Raw genomic sequence first — 12988 nt, forward strand, 5'->3', positions numbered from 1 at the left:
CGGTGTACTTCAACCGTGCCGTACGCGAACAGTTTACGAACTTAGCCGTGTCGGAAATGTTTCTACCCTCGATGCGACATCCAATACTCGTGCCCTTTTCATCCTCAGGTAAATCGCTCCGTTGCTGCATTACGGCAATGACTGCAAAGTTTACCGCGTTCCCCCGATACGCTTTATATGCCATTTACTGCTAGTGCTTTCACCTGCCGTCTGTGAGTGGTTATTGCACCTTGACGTCGAACGTAGGCGGTGGTCGTATTAACGTGATTGGACTTTGTACGTCATAAATGAGAGAGAAATTTTGTCCAACATGATAACCTAGCATTACGATCAACGTTATCAGGATGATGAAAATTACTATTTGTATCTCTTACTTGACTGACTGTTATGCCTTATGCATGACTTCCGTTCATCGGACACTATTTCAGGTAGTACATTCAAAAATATAATCTTCAGTCTTACGTGATAAATTAATTTTTATCTATACCAAAACACAGTTCTCAAACGTTCACGATCATGTTCTTGCTGTCGTTAATCTCGTTAATGTAACCAGGAGGACTGATAAGGAGCGAGGAAATGGGTCTTTGATAATACATTATAAAGTAAGCTTCCTTACCCACAGAATATTTTTTGTAAATCACAACAAACGTAATCGGGATGACGATCACGAATTCGAAACATGAAGCTTCAGATTACCATTCAAGAATGAACATTTAAATGCACAAAGATGAGATTAAGGATCTCTCTTATCCTCCTTCATCTGTGATGGAAGATATACGCAATGGTATGTCGCCCAATACTTCTCCTCAGGTCACTGCTTTTTATTCTTTAATCAATGGCAGATTGGAATTACAATCACCGTACTGCCCGTGCATGGCACTCAAAGTTCGTTCATTTCTATACAGCGGGTTGCAGAAGGCAATTTTCCCTAAGGTAATATAAATTCAAATGCTCAACTCCCTCAAGGGATTGCCAATGTATCAGCTCGACTTTAGATGCTTTCAAGTCTGCCACTCAACAATTTCTAGAGTCACTGCGTTATTTGACTGGTTTAAAATATTGTACCTCTTGTTGTTCTTAATATTAATGTCACTCATACTCTTTTCAGCTGATTTACTTCAATAGTTGCCGAAAAAGTGGTGAATAGTTACACCATGATTGACTGCAGCTATACACCACGACCTTTTCCTTGTAACGATAGATGTTCCTGTTAAATAGAGCCGTCGCTCTCGGCGTTCCAAATGGTGCATTACTCATCTCTAGTCATCATAAAGGATCTACTCACTCTGTTCTAAAGGTCTGAAACCACAGTTCTGACGATTTAATTATAGCGTTCTTGCATCGTAAGCCGCGCGGCCAACGCACTGACGTCAGATGCACGCATGTTTCGCTTCACAAGCCCGCGGGGTGTGCTACAGGGATGGTTCGTGCGGTCACTCAGAGATGTCGCATCACGTCTCCTGTGGCGCGCGGGGCGACGAGCTACTGCGCCTGCGCGTCAACTAGGCGGTCTTCCGATTTGAACTGTGGAACGTGCCATGTGCGCGCGTAGAGATGTAAGCGCGCGTGAGGGGAGCTTAGCGGCGTAAGTTAGTTGTACCCAAGCGACGACATGTCACACGTGGAAAGGTACGGAGGGATACACATAGTCAACACTGCATTTTTTGAGAGATGTTACGTGCCACCAGCCCTGGATAATAGCGTTACCATCCCGTGACAAACGACACGCGGCAGAAATGTGTACCTGATCTTATCAGTAAGACATTTAAGACAGCTATTATGTCAGTACCTGAAACATGTATTTTTGTATAGTGGCTTTGCTCCTAATACTGGCAGCAAACACTGTAATTGGTATAAATATAAGAAAAGTAACAATGTTTTTTGACTACACGATCGGTAGTCAGTCGACGGGAATCAGGCAAAACTGCAGATTATCTAACACTATATGTCCGGAGCAGTTTAAGGTGGAAAGAGCACAATAAACTATTTGTGGCAAACGCAAATAAAAACACGTTTTTCAGTAAGAATCTAAGAATGAGGAATTCACCTACGAGGCAGGCAACTTACAAAACTCTAATTGGAAATATTGTACAGCACTGTTCGATGATATGAGATCTTCACGAAACTGTGTTAATGGAAGGGACGACTCAAAGAAAGGAGACAGCTTATAAAACACTAATACGACCTATTCTTGAGTACTGCTCGAGCGTTTGCGATCCCTATCAGGTCGGATTGAGGGAGGACATAGAAGCAATTCAGATGCGGGCTGCTAGATTTGTTACTGGTAGGTTTGATCATCACGAGAGTGTTACGGAAATGCTTCAGGAACTCGGATGGGAGTCTCTAGAGGAAAGGAGGCGTTCTTTTCGTGAATCACTACTGAGAAAATTTAGAGAACCAGCATTTGAGGCTGACTGCAGTACAATTTTACTGCCGCCAACTTCACATTTCGCGGAAAGACCACAAAGGTAAGATAAGAGAGATTTGGGCTCGTACAGAGGCATATAGGCAGTCATTTTTCCATCGTTCTGTTTAGGAGTCGAACAGGGAGAGAAGATGCTAGTTGTGGTACGAGGTACCCTCCACCACGCACCGTATGGTGGATTGCGGAGTATGTATGTAGATGTAAAGAAGACATGTGCGTATCGTCACGGCTTTGTTTATTCAAAACGAAGAAGGAAGAAAGAAAGCAATGAGGGTTAGTGTTCAACGTTTCATAGGCGTCGTGATCATTAGAAAAAGAGCACAAAACCAGTTTGGGAAGACAAAAATGGCAGAGTACCTTTCAAATAAATCATTTCGGCATTTTTATTGGTCGATCTGGGGAATCTAGGGAAAACCTAAATCAGAATGTCGACGATGATATGGACCCCAAGTCTTCAATATTTAGGAGTGTTCGCATTCAACTATGCGCCAAGAAATATATTGTTTACATCCAACTTGCCTCTCGCGTAACGACACCGATAGCGAAATTATAAAAGTGTAATGCTATTTTGTTGAAAACTGACATTCTGACACCGTGGCTGTGTAGAAAATATACGTTGACTCTTACATAAAAGATGACAGCAACCACCCACTTTTTACGACGCTATTTATTTTTCTATTTAAATAGCACCGTTACCGGTTTCGAACATCGATGGTTTGGTTATTTACGTTGAAATATCCGCGTCATTACGTTCCAGTGAAGACTGCTTGTGATCATGGAGCAGTGAAGACTGTATGATGCACTTTTTCGTGTATATGGATACACATTATCTAAAGCATCACTCACATATCAAGAAGTTTCACCACATGGAAGTATGAGTACAAAGATGGCGATCTCGCAGTCATAACAGTGCCAAAGGCTGTTTGGCATTGTTATGGTTTCGCTAAATATACCTGTACTACAACTGCTGAAGTGTAAAATGTGCTCATGTGACTGTCCATACAAAAACTGGAGAAAAGACTCAAGTTTACTTCTGGACACATTTTAAATTTTAGATCTTGTGTAACCTTCAGTTTTCATGTTTACACTGCTATACGAATGAGGAAAAACAAAGGAATGAAGTTCCGAGTTTTCCAAGAAAGGGAATACCACCTAGTATGACGAAGCTCGCAATTCATATCGATGGGTTGATGTTAATTATAAGGTGGATATAATGATAATTGTATTCTTCTTTCGGAAACCTACATTGTGAACGAGATGCCAGAACTTCTCTGGACAGGAGGCATAATAGGGTTTAACGTTCGTACAATGACGATGGCTATTGAGGAGCGAAACAATATTTTTTTTTAACAAGATAATTTTCTATCACCACAGTAAAAAGTCTTTTGGCTAAATACTTATAGTAATTGACGTTAGGACTGCACCTTTTTGAGACAGAAGTCAGCGTATAGATATCCCTACTTAATCGAAATCTGTCAGAGATAGAAAATGACTTGGAAGAGCAGTTGAACGGAATGGACCGCGTTTTGAAAGGAGGATAGATGATGAACATCAACAAAAGCAAAACAACGGTAATGGAATATAGCTGAATTAAATCAGGCGATGCTGAGAGAATTAGATTAGGAAACGAGACACTAAGAGTCTTAGATACATTTTGCTATTTGGGCAGCAAAATAACTGATGATGGCCGAAGTGAAGAAGATGTAAAATGCATACTGGCAATGGTAAGGAAAGCGTTTCTGAAGATGAAAAATTCGTTAACGTCACATATAGATTTCAATGTCAGGAAGCCTTTTATGAAGGTATTTGTCTGTAGTGTAGCCGTGTATGGGAGTGAAACATAAACGATAAACAGTTTACACGAGAAGAGAATAGAAACTTTTGAAATGTGGTGCTACAGAAGAATGCTGGAGATTAGATGGGGGAGACAAAAAGAAGTGTAGCACAACTTAACTAAAAGAAGGGATTGGTTGAAAGGACAGATTCGTAGACATCAAGGGATCACCAGTTTAGTTTTGGAGAGGTGTTTGGGGGACGAAAATCGTACAGGAGACCAGGAGATCAATGCACTAAGCAGATTCAGAAGGATGTAGCTTGCAGTAGTTATTTGGAGATGAAGAGGCTTGCACGGGATAGAGTAGCATGGAGAGCTGGATCATACCAATCTTCGGACTGAAGACTACAACAACAATAAAAACAACTTAATCAAAGTCTCTCTAACAGCGGAACCACTTTCAAAAAAGGTCAGGTATCTACTACCCGATTACGATATTATTGCACTTGGCCTCTCGTGACCGTCATGAAGAACAATGGGTGACAATACAGTAAACAAATGCAGTGGTGACTACGGAAAGCGTATGGCACTGAGAATGATTTCAGGACAGTTGGGCATATACTATCAAGTGGTTCATTGTGTACTCGTGAAATACCACGATAAAACTCCCTGTAAACCGACCGAAGCGACCTCACTCTGAGGTGCAATAATATTGTGGTCTACTACTATTCAAAGACTTTGCAGTTTCATCACAGTATAAGAGGTATTAGAGGTGAAGTTAGTGAACTGCTTGTTGATGTGGACTCTGACTTTACTGGTATGTCACAGCACTACTACGATCGCAGGTTCGAGTCCTGCCTCGGGCATGGATGTCTGTGATGTCCTTAGGTTAGTTAGGTTTAAGTAGTTCTAAGTCTAGAGGACTGATGACCACAAATGTTAAGTCCCATAGTTCTTCGAGCCATTTGAACCCTCAGAGCGCTATTTAAACAGTGTGACAGTTCGGAGGCTTCCTATATCGGGATACAGATCAGATGGCTAATTTTTCAACGACCACTTTGCGGAATAGCCACGTAAGTGAAAAACAGTGTTCCATTTGAGTTTACTGACGTATCAAAGTACCGCAATGAACAGATCATTGAAAGCTAAGCAGGGGCAGATGAATTTAATTACAGTTATGTACAGGTGCATTGCCGTCGCGGTTTGGCGAGCCATCGTTTATGATGACGTCAGGTCAGAGCTGATACTGAACGAGGGAACTCTGATGGTATAACGCTACATTGACAGCTTACGTCCTCAGCGTGTTACAGTGACGTGGTGCCAGTTCTCAAAGTCAAAGTGGCAATGTTCGTGCACGCGTGGCACGTATCTCTATAAACTGTCTGCGTGCTCTAATGGCCAGAAAGGTCCCCACATCTATTCCCGATACAACATGTGAGGGAGCAGCTCGGTTGTCGACTCTTTCATGTCCAACAAAAGACACACGCGCTCGACTGAACTGACTGATTGTTTATTCACACGATTCTGATTATTTGAACAAACAAATGTACTTTGAGAATCTTCTAGATTAGACATCAAATATGTTCCGGCGTAACGACAAGCGCCGGCACGACGATGAAGATGGGAAGAGCAGAGAGGGCTGTGAGACGACGTCAGCCAAGAGTACGCTGACGAACCCCTCTCTAGGACGACACCGAGATAGGAGCGGCCTCTACACGAAGAGAATATAAGGGCCGCGTCGTCTAGCCGTGGGCGGAGTGGAAGACAAGCCGTCATTCAGTCACTTATGAACTGTATTGTTCTACTTGCAATGAAATTTTATACACCGAAGGACTCTGATTATTTCCATGTCGCCATTTGCTTGCGACATACCTTTGTGAACACGCCAAGTTAAATGTTGTCAATTTAATTTACTCTAATAAACGCCATTAATACGATTTGCTTGAATTGTTGTCTAGCGATCCGAGAAAACAGCTTCCTAGACACCATATATTAGACAAGTGGGTAGAACACAGTAAATAAAAAGTCACTTCTTCCGTAATTCTTAGATGGCATTGTTGTGTTCGCTGAAGAGCCAACACCGTGTTGCTAGTGGAGGCCGAAATGCACGCGTTTTAGCTCACGCAGGCTGGCGTGAGGAACTATAATGACGTGAGGTCTGGAACATGACAAGGAATTAGAATTCAGAAAGCGGACGTAATTCGTTTGATACTTAACTTAAATCCATTAATGATGAACGTCGCTCTTGACGGTACACGATTCACAATATTGTCTGTTCAGAATTCATTCTAATTACTGAATGTGGCATCTTGCTAGGTCGTATCAAATGACGTAGCTGAAGGCTATGCTAAACTATCGTCTCTGCAAATGAGAGAGTATGTAGGCAGTGAACCATCGCTAGCAAAGTCGGCTGTACAATTGGGGCGAGTGCTAGGGAGTCTCTCTAGACTAGACCTGCCGTGTGGCGATGCTCGGTCTGCAATCACTGATAGTGGCGACACGCGGGTCCGACGTATACTAACGGACCGCGGCCGATTTAAAGGCTACCACCTAGCAAGTGTGGTGTCTGGCGGTGACACCACAGGAATAAAGGCTATTCTTGCTACTGCCAACAACGTAGTCAGTTACCAGACTATTCTAGCTGCGAGCGACGTTTACGGCGTCGGAGCGACCGCCGGAGTGTCCCTCTTCACTTGCGCGCCCTGCCGCGATACGAGTGGAGCCGTGGGCGTTTGAATGTAGTAGCAGACGGCCGGCATTCGGCCCTGGCGCTCCGTGGTAAGGGCGCCACAGCAGTTCCACTGACAACATCCAGAGTATTTGTGACCAGGTGCAATAGTTGTTGGCCAAGCTTACCTCTGGAGAGGATACAGTGGTCTTATGACACCCTTCCCAACCGAATCAGCGCATGCATCTAGGCCAGAGAGGCTGCAACGTCACACTGAAAGGTGGGCTTACACTGCTAAGTTCTTTGTAAATTTGACTCAATTTTGTAGTCATCGAAATAGCATAGCCGGCCGGTGTGGCCGAGCGGTTCTAGGCGCTTCAGTCTGGAACCGCGCGACCGCTACGGTCGCAGGTTCGAATCCTGCCTCGGGCATGGATGTGTGTGGTGTCCTTAGGTCCTGGATGCTTCAAAATGTATGCTACCAACTTATCCCTTCTTATAATTAAATTGTGTCCATAAATTTCTTCCCCTCCCCCCCTCCCCCGCCCTTTCCGACCGTCCGGGTAATTATCTCCCCGTTAATGATCCGATTTACCCACCTAATCTTCGTGTTTCTATTGTAGCACAACATTTCAGAAGCTTCTAGTTCAAAAATGGCTCTGAGCGGTATGGGACTTAACATCTGTGGTCATCAGTCTCCTAGAACTTAGAACTGCTTAAACCTAACTAACCTAAGGACATCACACACATCCATGCCCGAGGCAGGATTCGAACCTGCGACCGTAACGGTCACACGGTTCCAGACTGAAGCGCCTACAAGCGGACGGCCACAGTGGCCGGCTAAGCTTCTAGTCTCTTCTTTTCTAAACTGTTCTCTGATATCAGATAATCGTTTATGAACTGCAGATTAAAACTGAAGAAGTTCGAGAAAAGTAGGTAATCCAGGAGATGGGACCTGGATCAGTTGGGAGTGCCAGAGTTTGTTGAGATATGCAAAGGGATCATTAGGCAACGATTGAATGAAACGAGGGAAAACATTACAAAAGACGATAGAGTGAAGGCAGCAGAGAACCAAAATAGGAACAATCAGTCCCGGTAGAGATGCACATACAATACCGAACTATTGACGTAATAAGAGAATACAAAAACGCAGTAAATGAAGCACGCAACAGGGAAAACAGTCATCTACAAAATGATACGGATAGAAAGTGCAAAATGTCAAAAACTAGAGAAAGAATGCAAAGTCGTAGAAGCATACATCATCATGGAAAAGATAGATATCTCCCACAGGAACACTGAAATCAATTAAATTGCGAGAGATTTACACGTATCAGCCAAAACACTATGACCACTGCCTACCGCGACGTTGGATGCCGGCTGGTGGCGTTGCAGGCACGTGAAGTGGTAACGAAAGTATGTGAGCGGAGCAGACATGGATGGGGGCTCAGCCAACTGACGATATTGGCTGTAAATGGGGAAATACATTGAAATAAGGGACTTTGACAAAAGGGGAGATTATTATCACGCAGGGCCTCTGAACGAGTATCTCGAAAACGGCGAAGCTGGCCGAATGTTCACGTGCTACTATCGTGAACATATACGGATAGAGATAGGACAGTGAAACCACCACTAGGCGCTAAATGGTTGGACGTCCACGACTCCTCACAGAACGTGGGGTTAGGAGGCTTGTCTACTGCGTAAAGTAGGATAAATGGTAATCTGTAGCATCTATGTCAAAAAAGCTAAATGCTGGTGCACGAACAATTGTTTCGGAGCACACCGTTCATCGTAAATTGTTGAACATAGAGCTTCGCAACAGACCACCACTGTGTGTTCACATGTTCACCCAACGACATCGTCAATTACAATTGTCGTGGGCACTGGAACTTCGGAATTCGACCGTCGACCAATTGAAACGTGTCGACTCTTGGGGTAAATCACATTTTTGCTACACTAGGTCCATGGTCGTCTCCTTAAACGCCGTCATCGATGTGAACGGCGGCTCGAAACGTGCTGCTAGCCACAGACGCCAGCTGGTGGGAACAGTATTACGCTATGGCAGACAGTATTCAGCGCTTGCTTAGGACCTGTGATAATAATCGAAGACACGCGGACAGTTGCGATCAACCCTCTTCCCTTCATGCTCGGTGTCTTCCCCGACGGCGATGTCATCTTTCATCAGTATAACTGTCCTCGTTACAGAGCCAGGACCCTGCTAAAGTGGTTTCAGGAGCATTATAGCGAACTCACGCTGATGTCTCGGTGACCCAATTTGCCTGATGCAAATCCTCACCTGGGTCGCTGTCGGCCGCCATCGTCACGTATCCAAATCGGCGGCCCGTTATTTACCCAAATTACGTGACCTGTGCGTAGACATTTAAAGCCACATACCTCCACAGACCTACCAACAAAACTTCGGATGAGTAATCAGTGATGTATTTCCTTCCAAAGACGGACAAACAAGCTACACTACTGGCCATTAAAATTGCTACGCAACGAAGACGACAGGAAGAAGATGCTGTGATATGCAAATGATTAGCTTTTCAGAGCATTCACACGAGGTTGCCACCTGTGGCGACACCTACAACGTGCTGACATGAGGAAAGTTTCCAACCGATTTGTCATACACAAAAAGCAGTTGACCGGCGTTGCCTGGTGAAACGTTATTGTGATTCTTCGTGTAAGGAGGAGAAAAGCGTACCATCACGATTCCGACTTTGATAAAGGTCGGATTGTAGCCTATCGCGATTGCGGTTTATCGTATCGCGACATTGCTGCTCGCGTTGGTCGAGATCCAATGACTGTTAGCAGAATATGGAATCGGTGGGTTCAGGAGGGTAATACGGAACGTCGTGCTGGATCCCAACGGCCTCGTATCACTAGCAGTCGAGATGACGGGCATCTTATCCGCATGGCTGTAACGGATCGTGCAGCCACGTCTCGATCCCTGAGTCAAACGATGGGGACGTTTGCAAGACAACAACCATCTGCACGAACAGTTCGACGACGTTTGCAGCAGCATCGACTCTCAGCTCGAAGACCTTGGCTTGCGGTTACCCTTGAAGGTGCATCACAGACAGGAGCGCCTGCGATGGTGTACTCAACGACGAACCTGGGTGCACCAATGGCAAAACGTCATTTTGTCGGATGAATGCAGGTGCTGTTTACAGCATCTACATCTACATCTACATGGCTACTCTGTAATTCACACTTAAGTGCCTGGCAGAGGGTTTATCGAACCATTTTCATACTACTTCTCTACCATCATGATGGTCGCATCCGTGTTTGGCGACATCGCGGTGAACGCACATTGGAAGCGTGTATTCGTCATCGCCGTACTGGCGTATCACCAGGCGTGATGGTATGGGGTGCCATTAGTTACACGTCTCGGTCACCACTTGTTCGCATTGACGGCACGTTGAACAGTGGACATTACATTTCTGATGTGTTACGACCCGTGGCTCTACCCTTCATTCGTACCGTACGAAACCCTACATTTCAGCAGGATAATGCACTACCGCATGTTGCAGGTCCTGTACCTGAGTACAGAAAATGTTCGACTGCTGCCCTGGCCAGCACATTCTCCAGATCTCTCACCAATTGAAAACGTCTGGTCAATGGTGGCCGAGCAACTAGCTCGTCGCAATGCGCCAGTCACTACTCTTGATGAACAGTGGTATCGTGTTGAAGCTGCATGGGCAGCTGTACTTGTACACGCCATCCAAGCTCTGTTTGACTTAATGCCCGGGCGTATCAAGGCCGTTACTACGGCCAGAGGTAGTTGTTCTGGGTACTGATTTCTCAGGATCTATGCAAACAAATTGCGTGAAAATGTAATCAAATGTCAGTTCTAGTATAATATATTTGTCCAATGAATACCCGTTTATCATCTGCAATTCTTCTTGGTGTAGCAATTTTAATGGCCAGTAGTGTACTAAGATGGTGGTCATAATGTGTTGGCCTATAAATGTAAAAGCACCGTGCTTACGTAGGTGCAAGAGTAAGTTTGTGACAGTACTAAAAAGTCGCTGAATTCCGATTTAGTGCGCTTGTGCACTGAAGGACTGAAAATATTTCGAGGCTAAAATCAGACTTACAAAAAAATCGTCGATTGAAATTTCGTAGACTTAGCTGAACAACAATAAGAAACGGAAAGAAGAGAACTCTGGGAATGGCACTGATGTACCGGCTTTGAATCGGATTCGTAGAGGGAGTTCCGTAATGTGGCAGCGTTAACATGTGAGAGAGATTTAATACTGCGGTGCGTGGCGGCCACGACGCCGGCGCGTAACCGCGTTACCCGCAGTTTATTCCTCCTGGCCCGGCCGCCGCGCGGCGCAGTTGCAGGCAATTCTCCTCGCAGTGCGTTCATTTAGCAATTTTCTGGAGTCCCCAGTGACGGCGAGTGAAACGTGGCGCGGGCTCATTTTTACGTCTCACAGCGGGCGCAGAGATACAATTCAGCCAGCAGAATGCCAGCATTTCAAGCCGTCTAGTCCGGCCAGTTCTATTGTACTCGGCGCCGCTGGATATTCGACTCCCCTTTAACGTGGATATCGGGTAGCGTTTGAGGGAACGGAAGGTTTTGGTGTGAGCGTTCACACGTTCTCTTTAACGGCACCGAGATCCAACAATTTACCGCCATTAATAAGCGCAGAGATAGGAAACGAATTGTTAGAAAAAGAGTGGAATGACATTACAACAACTGATCAAATCCTAGCGTATTATTTGATAATTCTCGTAACGATAACAGAACGTAACATTTTTCTAGACATTATTTTGATGAGCGTAAGAATTTGACGTAACGTCAACATTGAGGTCGTTTGAAACGGAGCGTTGGTTTGAACTCGACAAATATAAGGTAAGGAACAGAACGTTTTCTTACCGAAGGAACCGCTCCATCAGTCATCCGCTGTGGTTGATGAAAATAACGGAAAAGGTAAATAAGGTTGAGCGATGAGGGACTACAGTCCCGCTCCTCCTGTCTACATCAACATTGACATCTGTGTCTACTATCTGATGTGTGGTAAGAGGAACACGTTTCCCCTCCCCGTCCTCCTTTCCTATCCATTACATTCATGAATGGTGCGTATATAAGCATAAAGGTCTCTGTTTTTACCAACATAATCGTTTCGTGAGATGCGCGTGTGAATGAGTCAACATGGTGCTATTAAAAACTGAAATACGCTATATTAAAGTTCCACAGTAATATTTATTTCTTCGTGAACTTGTTTTCCGTTGTTTAGGTGATCCTCAGACTAATGAAGATTAAACAGTGTCCACAGCTCAGCGAGAGTTTCTAGCTGTACAAAACACAAGACAAGAAATACTGGGTGATCAAAAAGTCAGTATAAATTAGAAAACTGAATAAATCACGGAATAATGTAGATAGAGAGGTAAAAATTGACACACATGCTTGGAATGACATGGGGTTTTATTAGAACCAAAAAAATACAAACGTTCAAAAATGTCCGACAAATGGCGCTTCATCTGATCAGAATAGCAATAATTAGCATAACAAAGTAAGACAAAGCAAAGATGATGTTCGTTACAGGAAATGCTCAATATGTCCACCATCATTCCTCAACAACAGCTGTAGTCGAGGAATAATGTTGTGAACAGCACTGTAAAGCATGTCCGTAGATATGGTGAGACATTGGCGACGGATGTTGTCTTTCAGCATCCCTAGAGACGTCGGTCGATCACGATACACTTGCGACTTCAGGTAACCCCAAAGCCAATAATCGTACGGACTGAGGTCTGGGGACCTGGTAGGCAAAGCATGACGAAAGTAGCGGCTCAGCACACGATCATCACCAAACGACGCGCAAGAGATCTTTCACGCGTCTACCAATATTTTTTTTGTTCTAACAAAACCCCATGTCATTCCAAGCATGTGTGTCAATTTTTACCTCTCTATCTACATTATTCCGTGGTTTATTAAGTTTTCAAATTTATACTGACTTTTTGATCACCCGGTATTATGTAATGATATACTGAATGTTTTAGACTTTACAGATATGAAAACATACGTATACCCAATCTTTGACTGACCTAAACATATAAACGGCCGGCCGCTGGTGGCCGAGCGGTTCTGGCGCTACAGTCTGGAACCGCGCGA

The sequence above is a fragment of the Schistocerca nitens genome, chromosome 3 (assembly GCF_023898315.1).
Source record: "Schistocerca nitens isolate TAMUIC-IGC-003100 chromosome 3, iqSchNite1.1, whole genome shotgun sequence".
Lineage (NCBI taxonomy): Eukaryota > Metazoa > Arthropoda > Insecta > Orthoptera > Acrididae > Schistocerca > Schistocerca nitens.